Below are 12,104 nucleotides of genomic sequence, written 5' to 3' on the forward strand. Positions count from 1 at the left end.
TCTACAATGGCAAATTCCATGAAAATCTTACAAAATCCATATTTTGGAATTTTATAGTATTTTTTTTGCAAAAAAATGAAAATATAGTGTTTTTGATCATAGCTAAATTTAATGCTATTGTAGTCACTGGGGAAAGTTATTTTTAATATAAATAGTTTTAAGTTTTGATCTTGGTTTTTACCAAAACTGAAATATGATCTCCAAACTGAAGTTATTATGGCATTAAAGAAAGATAGTATTTCTATGCTACTACTAGAAAGTCTGATCTAGTCCATGATCAAGCAAAATAAATTCAGTGTAGTCATGGAAAATACTCTCTGAAGAAACAGGAAACTGAGAACAATGGTATAGCTGTGGTATCTCAACAGGTTGAAATTACTCGAGTGTCACTGCCCGAAGGCCAAAAAACAAAATGCAGTGCTGATTGCTGTTTTCCATATCATTGCCAGTGCAATTTCTAAGTGTGTACCAGCAGTGTTTCTCTTTTTGGGGATACTTCTCCTTTATTCAAGTTGGTATGGCCACGGAGTTGGTATATATAGGTTTGGGAGGATATGAGGGGCTTGATCCATCACATTGGGGGGTACAGGGGGGCTTGTCCCCTTGCAAAAGCACTTGAAGTTATTTCTTTTTTTTTATTGCTCTCCTATGTTTCAGGCATTATTCTATGGTGTTTCTGACATTCTTTCAAATTTCACACTTGCCACCTAGCCAGATCACTGCATCTGCAGTTAGCTATAAAATACCTTCTCTGGAAAACTGCAGAATCCATCATGATATTTATATAGCAGTGATGAGCGACCCTTTAATCTGAATATAAAAATCTCACTGAGCAAGTATTGCTTTATCCTTTCAGGTTTGCCAGCTCTGTGTGTAACCATCTGCTCATCAACTTTATTTAGTATCATGTTGCTAAAGAATGTGCTGTTTTCCCCATTAAGCATTCCAGTCAAACATATAACCAGAATTTATCAGCAAGTAACAGTTGCTTGACCAAGTATGTCCTGCCCCCTTTCTGATCAGTATTCTGACTACTAACAACATTACCCCTGATATATTTCATCCTTTCTTGGTAAATGTATAATGGAACATGCATTATTCTGTCATGGATAAACCACTTGGCTTTACTACTCTGTTGATGTTCACTGTTGCAGCAACCTAAACCATATGAGAAACATCCTGCCGAGGATCATATAACCGGATAGCTTCAAAGCTTTAAGGAAACTTCCATGTGCCCTAATGCTGTGACGTTCAAGGAGGGTGGTGGAAAGATCATTGCTAGGATGCCAAACTCTTAGAACTTTCTTGATGTTGACGCTCGCTCTGTGCTGCAGCTTTAAGAGATTGATGGTCAGGTAGCATTTCTTTCAAAGTTGGGCAGATAAGTACCCTATTGGTGACTTTCCATTTTTTGTGAAAAAATATTAATATTTTCTGTCAAAAAACTGTAGTTTTTAATCAAAACATTTGTCTAGACTTATGATTAGTGTCAGGGTGGTTAAATGTTCCTGTTATAATTTTAAGTCCTAGCTTTTAATCTGGGGAAGACCTCAATTTTAAGGCTGTGCCATCTGCTTGTCTTTCACCTTTATCAGTAGAGTAATGAACCTGGCTACCAGCTCCTTGGATGTTCCTTCCTTTGGTCTGCAAGAACAAGAAAGTTGCATGGAAGGCTTCGGTTTTACTGCAGCTTCCTCTTTGCTTTAGCTATCAGTACATGACTCTGCTGTGGCCATATCAGGCTGCTGTGACCACCCATCAATTTTTCTCTCAGTCCGTCTGGCCTCAAGTAGCCATTAAAGACCCAGAGTTAGGCACATCCTCTACGGCTGTTTAGTTGTCCTCTTTAAGCAAGGGAGAACCACTCTTGCCAGCATTGGAGAAGGGAGCTGACATTGTTCCTTTATATGGTCAATCTGAGGAGCTTGGTTTCTGAGGAAAGGGGTGTTCCTCAGAGCACTCTTTTTCTGTAAGGTCTCCTAAGAAAAAGAAGCTTAAACTTAGGCAGTTTTCTTCATTTGTGTCCCCTTCATTTAGGCCAGACAAGGATGATTAGCAGGGTTTTCTTGAAGGTTTATTTAAAGTTTTTCAGTCATTATATTCTGAGTCTTCCCTTAATTTTAAACGGGAAAGATTTCCAACTCTCAGATTCTGATTCTCATTCTGAGGAACAGGACTTAGACTATATTTATCAAGTTCCTTCTTCACAAAATGGGGGAGTCTAACTGAGGAAAGTTTTACTTCAGACTCTCCACCTGAAGAGTTTACTTTTTATAATACTGACAAATGAATGAGTTATTTCAGTGAGAGGATGTGATACATGTAGATTTCCCTCAAACTTTAGCTGTTCTTCCTGTTTTGCCAGCCTGAAAGGATGCTTTCCTTGCGACCAGCAGTTTGCATGACAGTCAGCCATCCACCCTCAGAAAATCTAATACATTTTATTAGGTTCCTCAGATCTACAGATTTCTTTTTTCAAACCCTAGGTCTGAACCTGTAGTAATTTCTCTTTGAAAACCATCTTCTGTCAAACACCTTATGGCAGCTGACCCTATTCTAGCTGACGACTATGGGAAAGCCTTTGACAGATTTGGGAAGAAATGTGGTATTCTAATTTAGCCTTTAGAATAGGTAATTATCAGGCTCACATGTCCAGGTTCCTCCTGGGTCCTTTGACAATGTCAGAAACTTAATTGCTGACCTTTCTTCTTTGGAGATTAAGACATTTCTGCATTCTTTAATTCCTTCTGTGTCTCAGGTAACTAAACATACCTGAAATGTTCTTATGACACTACTGATGATGTTTCTAGAGCAGCTGCCACTAGGTCAGTGATGAGAAGATTTGCCTGGCTGTATTCACAGAGTTTACCTAAGGATATGAAAGCTGAGTTCATGAATTCTCCCCTTAAAGAGGTATTGTTTGACCCTTCCTCTGCTGAGGTTCTCAAAAGATTTGATGAAAGGAGAAAGTTAATTCAAGGGTTAACGTAGATTTTTTCAACCAACCTCCAGTACCTACATTTAATAGAGACTTTCCATCCAGTTCAGGATCTTTTTAAAGGATACAGTATAAGCAGCCTCAATTGGTCAGAAAACAATTGTAGGGAGATTCAAAGAAGAAAGGAATGATCCTCCTAAAACAAGAACAGTCTAAAGATCAGGCTGACTATACACCCCATCTAGTGTTACCCCTCCTCACTCTGGCAGTCCAGTAAAGATTTCCAAATTTTAGGTCTTTACTTTTCCCTGTGGCACCAGATAACTTCAGACACGAGTTCTGAGAATCATTCAAACGGGTTACAACTCACAGTGGGGTTTCTTTATTCTTTTTTAGGGATCGCTCTTCACCCATTTAATCAGATATCCTTGTTTTCTATTGTTTTGAATCACATGCTGTCTCAAGGGGTAATAGAGCATGTTCTCCAGATCAAGTAAAGAAAGGGTTTTACTCAAGACTATTTATTTTTTATTGCAAAACATAAACAACTATATAAACAGTCAATGAACATATATTATTACATCAACAGTATATGAATCATGGCTTTGGGGGATGAGTAGTGGAGGTTGTCCGGCAGTTGATGGGGAGAATGGAAGGTATTCCAGATGTTATGACTGATGGGTGGTATGGAATGAAGGTGGCGTTTGAAGGTAGGATGGAGGCAAAGGAGGGGGAAATCTGGTTAGGAAGTGGTGGGAATTATTAATTATTTAGGGGGACTGACAAGGATTGAAGTATTGCAGGATGGGTGTATCATAGAGCAAGAAGAGCAGTTGCAGAATGTTGGAGAGAGAATGGAGGAGCAGCTGGATGGTATGCATGGTTTTGGGGGGGATTGCTGTTGGGTGGTTGTTTTTTGATGATAACTCCAGAGCAAAAAATCTTTGGCACAGTGACATAGGCAATGGAGAGTAGAAAGGATTGTTGCTAGACGTGGGCAGCCTATAGCAATAGAAATGACCAGAGATCCTGTGAGGGTACTGGAGATTTTTCAGAAATTTTGAGAAAGTTTGTATAAAGCAGAGAAGGGGGAAATCAAGAGGAAGCACAAATGAAAATATTTATTGAAGACTTGAATATGGTGCGGTTGGAGGTAGATGTGGCTCAACAGCTGACAGTTAAGATGGGAGGAGATGAGATAAAGGTGATGATGTATAACCAGTGTACAAGAAGATGTCTAGGAACATATGGTATTCCAGTGGAAGTATGGAATTTGGAAATGAGGAGAGTGATAAAGATCTGGAAGATTTTGTTTGGCAGTGGTTTGAAGGGGGGCACCAGATCCTTGGACGAAAGCTGTAGTGGCTGTAGTACCTGAGGATGGCGGGGACCCATTTGATCCAGCTTCATGTGGGCCTATCTCAGTTCTGGACTATGACTGTAAAGTGTTTGTGTTTATAATGGCTAGGGGAATGGCAAGGATGATGCCAAGTTTAATTGATGTGGACCATTGTGGTTTTGTGGAGGGGAGGCAGGCATTTGACAACATTGATGAAGGAGTGATGATCCCGAGGGAGGCATAGTGTTGGAAAGTATCACTATTGTTGGTGGATCTTAGTGCACAGTGGGTATTTGACAGAGTAGGCTGCGATTTTGTGAGTGGGACAGTGGAGGCATTTGCATTTCTTGATACAATAATGAGGTTAATTAGAAGGATATATGGGGTATCGGTGGCAAGAGTCAGGGTGGGAGGGTTCCTCTCTGCTGGGCTGTATTTGAGTGGAGGAACTGAATGGGGTGTCTTCTTTCCTCTTTGTTATTTGCATTATGTTTGAAGCCACTGGCAGGGAAGATAGGGGACTCAGAAATTCAAGGATATAATTGGTAAGGTGCTCAAGAAAAATTGGCATTATTTGCAGATGATATTATTTGGGCATGATGGAACCTGAAAAGGGCATCTTAGTGTTGTGGAATATTCTGAAACAGTTAAGGATTTTTTGGGGGTATAAAATTAAAAAAGATAAAACATGGGCTATAGCAATAAACACATGAATTTGTCCAGCACTATCCATATTTATGGGAACATGCCAAAATGAAGTCTTTGGGAGGATAGTTTAAGGAGGATATGGTTATGGCAGCTGAGAATATGTGGGAAGAGACTGGACAAAGGATGGTTCAGGAACTGAGAGGCTGGAAGCTCTTGCCTGTGGATATGGGCAGCAAGATATAAACAGTAAAAATGTTTTTAGTCTCTTTGGTTTTATAACAGGTCATGCATATTTTTATCAACCAGAGGAGAAGTTGTGGATAGTAATTAATAAAGAGTTGAAGGATTTTATTTGGGAAGGGATGAGGACAATAGTCAAGTGGGATAAGTTGATCCTCCCACCAGAACATGGAGGTTTAGGATCACCTTATTTGAAGGGATATTTCAGAGCTACACAGTTAATTAAGGCTGTTATACATAACACAAGCAGAAAGCTGGCTACAGTTCAAAGTGGAAATGGGTGATGATAAAGCAGGATGGGGGGTAATTCAAGAAATAAGGAAAGAATGAGATTTTGGACATAGATCCTTAAGGAGAATAACAACAGTCATACAGAATATTATATTCAAAAAGTAGCAGAAAGTATACTAAGAACTAAGTCAACATGGGAGTGGAAAAAAGGAGATTCTGCCAGTAGTTATGACTGCAATTAGGGATACAAAGAATAGACAAGAGGCGGCTGGAATTTACTGGAGGAAGCTGACAAATGCATCAAGATATTGGGAACTAATAATTAGAGAAGGAAAGGTAATACAATAGGAAGAGGCCAAGAAGACATTTGGACTGCATGCTAGTCATTGCCTTCCCTATCAGGGAGTAATATCAGAATATAGACAAACAGAGGACAATTTTAAATGAAAGACCTGCACTGGTTGAGTTTTTAATTGAGTCTAGAACTGAAGCTGCTCTTGAAAAAGGGATAATTGGTAGGGCATTTAAAATGTAACATGATAACTCTGGGAGTCAGACGGAGGAGGTCGGAAATGATTGGAAAGAGAGAGAGACTGGATATGCAGTTTACAAAGAAACAATGGGAAGGCATGTGTATGGCTCCCAAATGTGCAACAAAGTTTAGAAGATTTAGGATTTTTGCCTGGAAGTGTTTGCATAGATACTTTTATACCCCAGACAGACTCTAAAGAGTTTTACTTTGGGTAGATGGAAGGTGTTGATGTCTGATGGGATGGGGGTGACTGGGAATATTTGCTTTGGGAGTGTAATGAGTTGGCAGACTTTAAAAATTCCTTACAGAGTATTCTGTGGGGAATACTGGCAGAGCAAATCACTGTAACTAAGGAAATTATTTTTTGAGCTGGGATACAAGATATGAGTTGCCCAGACAGAGTGAGGCCTTGTTAAGCTTACTTCTAGTGGCTGCCAAAAAGCAATTAGTAGAAAATGGAAACCAAAATATAAACCAACTATGTCTGAAGTAGTGAATATTGTAACAGAGATAAAGAAACAGGAAGTGGGATCTTTAGAAAAGGGTAGGAGTAAATTGCATAGGAAAAATGGAAGTTGTGGGAACAATACATGCAGAAAAATGTTTTGGAGGAGGAATGAAGTTTAAGAGAAGGCAGGAATTGAATAATTTCTGCAATGTTGCTTAGATTATACATCCTATATATTGCTATATATCCTATAATGTTTGTAAATGTGAACTTGTTAATATGTTTTGATTACTTTTATATAAATGTTTGTTTGCCTGTATTACAAATGATATTTCAATAAAGGCGTTAAAAACAATATATGAATTGTAGAAATTTAATCAACATACCTTTGAGCATAATGATTGCTGAAACAGAAAATATTAATAACACAGCAGATATAACTAATAGAAAATTCAGGTCATAAACTAAATACATTCTTGCAATAGTTAAAGAAGCTAATATAATGCTTTACCAAGTGCCAGGGAAAGACACTGGGCCAGATTCAGGAAGGCTTACACGGAGTTCAAGAGTAGTGTAAGCCTCCGTGTAAGCCTCCTGATTCAGCAACAGCCCAAATCTCCGTGTAAGAGACAGCTAACACGTCTCTTACACGGAGTGGGCGTGGAAATGCTCAATACCTCATTTGCAGCTCCAAGATATGCAAATGAGGTATGTGAGCGATCCACGAAGCCCAAACCAGTCCGTGTAACGGACGTGTTAGCTGCAGAAATGTACTCAGCTGACAACTGAGTACATTTCTGCAAAATTAAAAACGGAGCTATGTCAGCTCCAAATAAAGGGTGCATTTGTTATATTAAGCATGCCAATGGCCAAATATGTGGCCATTGGCATGAAAGTGTTGCAAAAAAGTTATATAACTTTTTTTTTTCACGGATTTATGTGTTTAACTGTAGCGCACACCCGCAAACGGGTGCGCTACCTAAAACTGAAAACCGAAGCTTATAAGCCCACAATTTTGGGATTTATGTATTACATGAAATGTCAATGGAGGGACTTGCAGAGCAAAACAATATGGCCTCCGCTTAGTGGTTGTCAAGGGGAAGCTCCGTGTAAGATATGTAACTAAGCATTACTAGGCAATCCTATGTAAATGAGGCTTACAATACTGAATCACACTGCCACATAAGTAATGAGCACTTTCTGAGTCGTGTAAGAGTTAGAGAAGGGGAGGAACAGAGTAAGAGGTAGGTGACATCATGGGGGAAGGATAGAAAGAAATGTACCAGATTGGAGGGCAATGTAAGGTAAGAGATGACAGACAGACATCAGGGAGGGAGGTGTGTCCCAACAGAACACTGGGAATGTCAAGAAATTGAGGGCATACGCTATCCCTACACTCTAAGTTTCTTGATATACGTGCATGCGGCAGCGCGCTGCGGTGAGGCAGTGAGGCAGGTTCTACTTGTGGGAGCGTGTTGCAAACTGTTTACAACGGTTTGCGCTGGCGTGCACGTGTGTAAGGCGGTGTCGCTGCGTTTTAGCATGAATCAGCCTAGCTAACACCGTGTAAGGATGTGTGCGCGTGTAACACCGTGTAGGGATGTGTACACGCGTTTAAGTTACTGTGAGCGTGTTTAAGCCGGTGTGCACATTGCTCCCCTCAGGAAACAGAGAGGAAATAGGAAACAACCAAAATACAGGGAAACTGCCAGAAGATACTACTAAAGTTAATTGGTGGAAACAATTAGAAGCAGGCAATTACACAGGCAGACTAGAAGCCCAACCCAGCACTTAAAACACAACAAAGAGCAGTGCAGGCTGTTTCTCACAAGAGATACTGCCAGAAACTAAGCTATCAGAGTTGAAACCTGAAAAAGCTGAACTCAGAGCAGAAATGCTAGGGGCTGCCATAGCTGTTATAATCAGACATAGGCGAATTGCCGAGGGTGGTGATAATGCAGATGCTGACAGACAACCCAGAGTGAGGAGAAGGAGAAGAGTATACAGGCCTAGGGTCACCTACCATGGGTTACATGAGCTGGAGATAGTAGAGCGCTATAGAGTGGACAGAGAGCTCCTGCAGCAGATTGTTGAGCTGTGCAGGCCACGCCTCACACACAGAACCAACAGAGGGGAACCCATCCCAGTGGAAACCAAGGTATGTGCTGGCCTAAGAATACTAGCAACAGGTACCTTTCAGAGACCAACTGGCGATATGATGGGGATATCACAGGCATCAGCCTCCAGGGTACTGCACCAGTTCCTGGATGCCATGTCACCACATGTCAGTGATCATATATATGTCCCTAGTGACCGTGAGGTTGTGTCCAGCAATATGCGTCTCTTCCAGCAAATAGCGGGATACCCTGAGGTGCTGGGTGCAATAGACTGCACGCACATACGCATCAAGGCACCAGCCGGTGAGCGGGGTAGAGTCTACATTAACCGCAAGGGATACCCTCCATCAACTGCCAGGTCGTGTGTGATGCCCAGGGCATAATAATGAATGTGTGTGCTGGCTGCCCTGGTAGCTACCACGATTCCCACATCTGGCATCTGACAGCTGTACCAATCATTTGCCAATGGGGACTTCCCACACGGACACCTAGTGGGGATGCTGGTTATGCACTTGAGCCGTGGCTGATGACACCCATCAGAAATGCACACACACCCGAACAGGAACGCCATAATGAGGCACACGCACAAACACGTAATATCATAGAGCGTGTGTTTGGGCTGCTCAAGTCACGGTTCCGGTGTCTGGACACGTCTGGTGGAGCTTTGCAGTACACACCAACTACATGTACCCAAATGATCATGATATGTGCTATGCTACATAATATGATCCTGCGGAAACAGCTGCAGCAGGACCAGCACAGGGCTGGGCCAAACATCCCCCCACCATTGCCAAGGCCACCACAGGCAGGGGGTGACTTGGAGGAGGAACAACCTGACCTTGTCCCAGTAGGCAGAAGGAGGCGTGCCCAGTATGCCCTGGCCTTGGCAAAGAGGCAACGATAGCACATATGCTTGGTCAGTAGGAACACTGGGACCGATACCCACTCTGACTCACTCATACAGTAACAGGGATGCCTAACATGACACAACCTGCTTCCAAATGTACAGGGAGTGTAGTATGTGCATCCGACAGAGGCAGCCCTGCAGCACCACCCGAGGCATGAATGCCATGTGTTAAGTAATGTAATACCATGTATCATATGCACACCTGAGGACCATGACTAACATCCACCCTCACCAATCATAAACCACAAAAACACAAACCCACCTCATAGCTATCACAAGGGATAGGAACCTAGATGTAATGCTACCCAATGGCAAAGGTATAAACAGCAAGATGTGTGCAGTGTAAATGCACACAGTATAGGGAATGCACATATCAGTGCTGTAATAGAAAACAGGGTCAAAGCGCACATCAGCACCCTGACACTACCAGGGTCACACCTCATACAGTGATGTACATGTGCAAAAACATGGAACAAGATACAAAATGAGGGTGACTACCAATAAATGGCATGGATAACCACACACCCCTGTTGTTACCACAACAAGAAGCAACATGCATTAGCCATGGTCAAACACCAATGGCTAAAACTGACTACTACTATATAGCTTGCTGCAGACCACTGTCCTAATAGCAGCAACTGCCCCAGGCCTATGTTCACAGGTTCACAGGTTCATACTAGGCTATCTGCCCTAGGGCATTTATAAGCCTAGACCAGAGTTCCGTGGAGTCTGCCGCACCTTCACTCTGACGGATAATTTGCCCATTATATTGCTGTGCCTCTGACAAGCAGTGATACTGAGGTTATCCCTGGGGCATACCTGCAATCTCCCATCCATTGATTAAGATCTCACTTGAACAAAGCCAGTGAGGTACTCAGCCTCACATGTACCAGGATGTTGTTCCACAGCATAGGGACTCTCTGGTTGAAGAATCTGTCCCTCCAGCACATCCTATTAATATCTGTGTTGAGGTTTAAATCTCCTGCCACTGTAGTTCTGATGGATGTAGAGGTCTTGAGGTGAAGCGTGTACATTAACTCAGGTTTGGACATGGCCTTGGATGTCAGGCACAGGTCACCTCTGAGCAGACGGTAAGTCACGGAATCAAGCTGGAATTCCTCCAGTCGGGCAGCATAAGAAATATGTTTGAGACCCTTTCTCCTCCTGTCGAGGAATTTGTGGGCCCATCCAATTGCCATAGGTGTCGGGTCATATACATGCTGAATGGGGCATTGCACTCAATCAATGGTCCGATGAGTGAAGAGTACAGGGGAACAATGACCTCCCTGGATCTAGATGTGAATCCCTGCATGATGAGGTGGGCAATGTAGAAGTTCTACCTAACTACCCTGGCAACGTGAGTGTCAAACAAAGGTTACTCTCAACCTGGGTGCCCAGGTCCCTGATAACCTCCTGTGTGCTTAGAGGATTGCCACCTACATGGGAACTAGTGGTAACCTTGTTCTTCCCAAAGGGTATGGCTATGCATTGTTTAGTGTGTAATGTAAGGCCATGGCTCTGGCACCAGTTATCCGTGACTATGACACCCTTCTGAAGGATGTCTGTGTCAGATGGGTGTCCAACTATGGTTCCCAGTCTGCAGTCATCTTCAAACTTTGTCAGCCATAATCCTGCTGTGTTTGCTTGTACTTCTGAAAAGTAGATGCTGAGCAATAGTGGGCCCAGGACTGAGCCCTGTGGGACACCACTTGTGACAGTTGTGGAGTGTGACATGGCACCAGCAAGTCTGAACCTGTCTGTTCTGTCACGTAGCCGGGTTTGCAACCCATCCTGTGATGTATGGGTTCACATTTAAGCTGGTGATGTTTTCAATGATACCCAAGTGGGGTATTGTGTTGAAAGCCTTTGCCAGGTCAAGGTAGGCTGTGTGGAGTGCCTTGCCCTTGTCAATGGCCTTGGTGTCTGTTATGAAACAGTCAACCAAGTTTAAAAGGCATGATCTGCCCTCAACAAAGCCTAACTGGGTTGGATCTAATGTCTGCAAGTCCCCTATGTCCTCATCTATGACTTCCATTATGATCTTCTCCATAGCTTAGCAGACCCTGCTTGTCAAGCTGATGGGATGGTAGTTTCCGTGGTCGGTGGAGGCACCCCATGTGAAGTGGGTCCACCATTGACATATGCCACTCCTTGGGAACATATCCTGAGTTGAGGCTAAGATCATACAGCTGCCCTGACTGCGGGTTTAATTCTTGAGTGAGTTCATGGAGCACAAAACCAGGGACACCATCTGGTCCCATGGATGCTGCGTCCTTTCCCTTGGATAGAGCAGTTCCCACCTGAGCATTTGAGATGTTTGGGGGGCTACAATCCTCTTTCATACATATCTCTCCAGTTGTGGTGGAGGGGTGGGTGGAGAAATCTGCACTGAACCTGTCAGCCAGTATGTTGGCAATGTCTGTAGGTTCAGTGATATTTACAGCATTCTGAGCCTATTCTGAGCATATCTGGGAGTTTCCTCCCAGGTGTGTAACGATCTATAAAAGGCCTCATTGTTGTCCCGTGAGCCCTTAGTGGGTTTACTCCCAATATTCGCCTTGGATGATTTCATGGGGAACTCAGTGTTTCACCTATATTGAGCAGGGTGTCTACCCTTCCACGGATATCGCTCTATCTTGTAGTACCTCCTTCCTTGTGTTGTAGTGCTTGTTTATGGCTGAGGTCCACCACACTGGACGCTTGC

General features: G+C 42.8%; 1 protein-coding gene across 1 annotated transcript in view; it reads left to right on the forward strand.

The window, feature by feature from the left end:
* Window positions 1-12,104, forward strand: part of COLQ (collagen like tail subunit of asymmetric acetylcholinesterase) — a 3,098,435-nt gene that overhangs the window by 2,982,718 nt on the left and 103,613 nt on the right. The gene's annotated exons all lie outside the window — the stretch shown is intronic.

The sequence above is a fragment of the Protopterus annectens genome, chromosome 3.part1, assembly GCF_019279795.1.
Source record: "Protopterus annectens isolate FY-2018-M chromosome 3.part1, PAN1.0, whole genome shotgun sequence".
Lineage (NCBI taxonomy): Eukaryota > Metazoa > Chordata > Ceratodontiformes > Protopteridae > Protopterus > Protopterus annectens.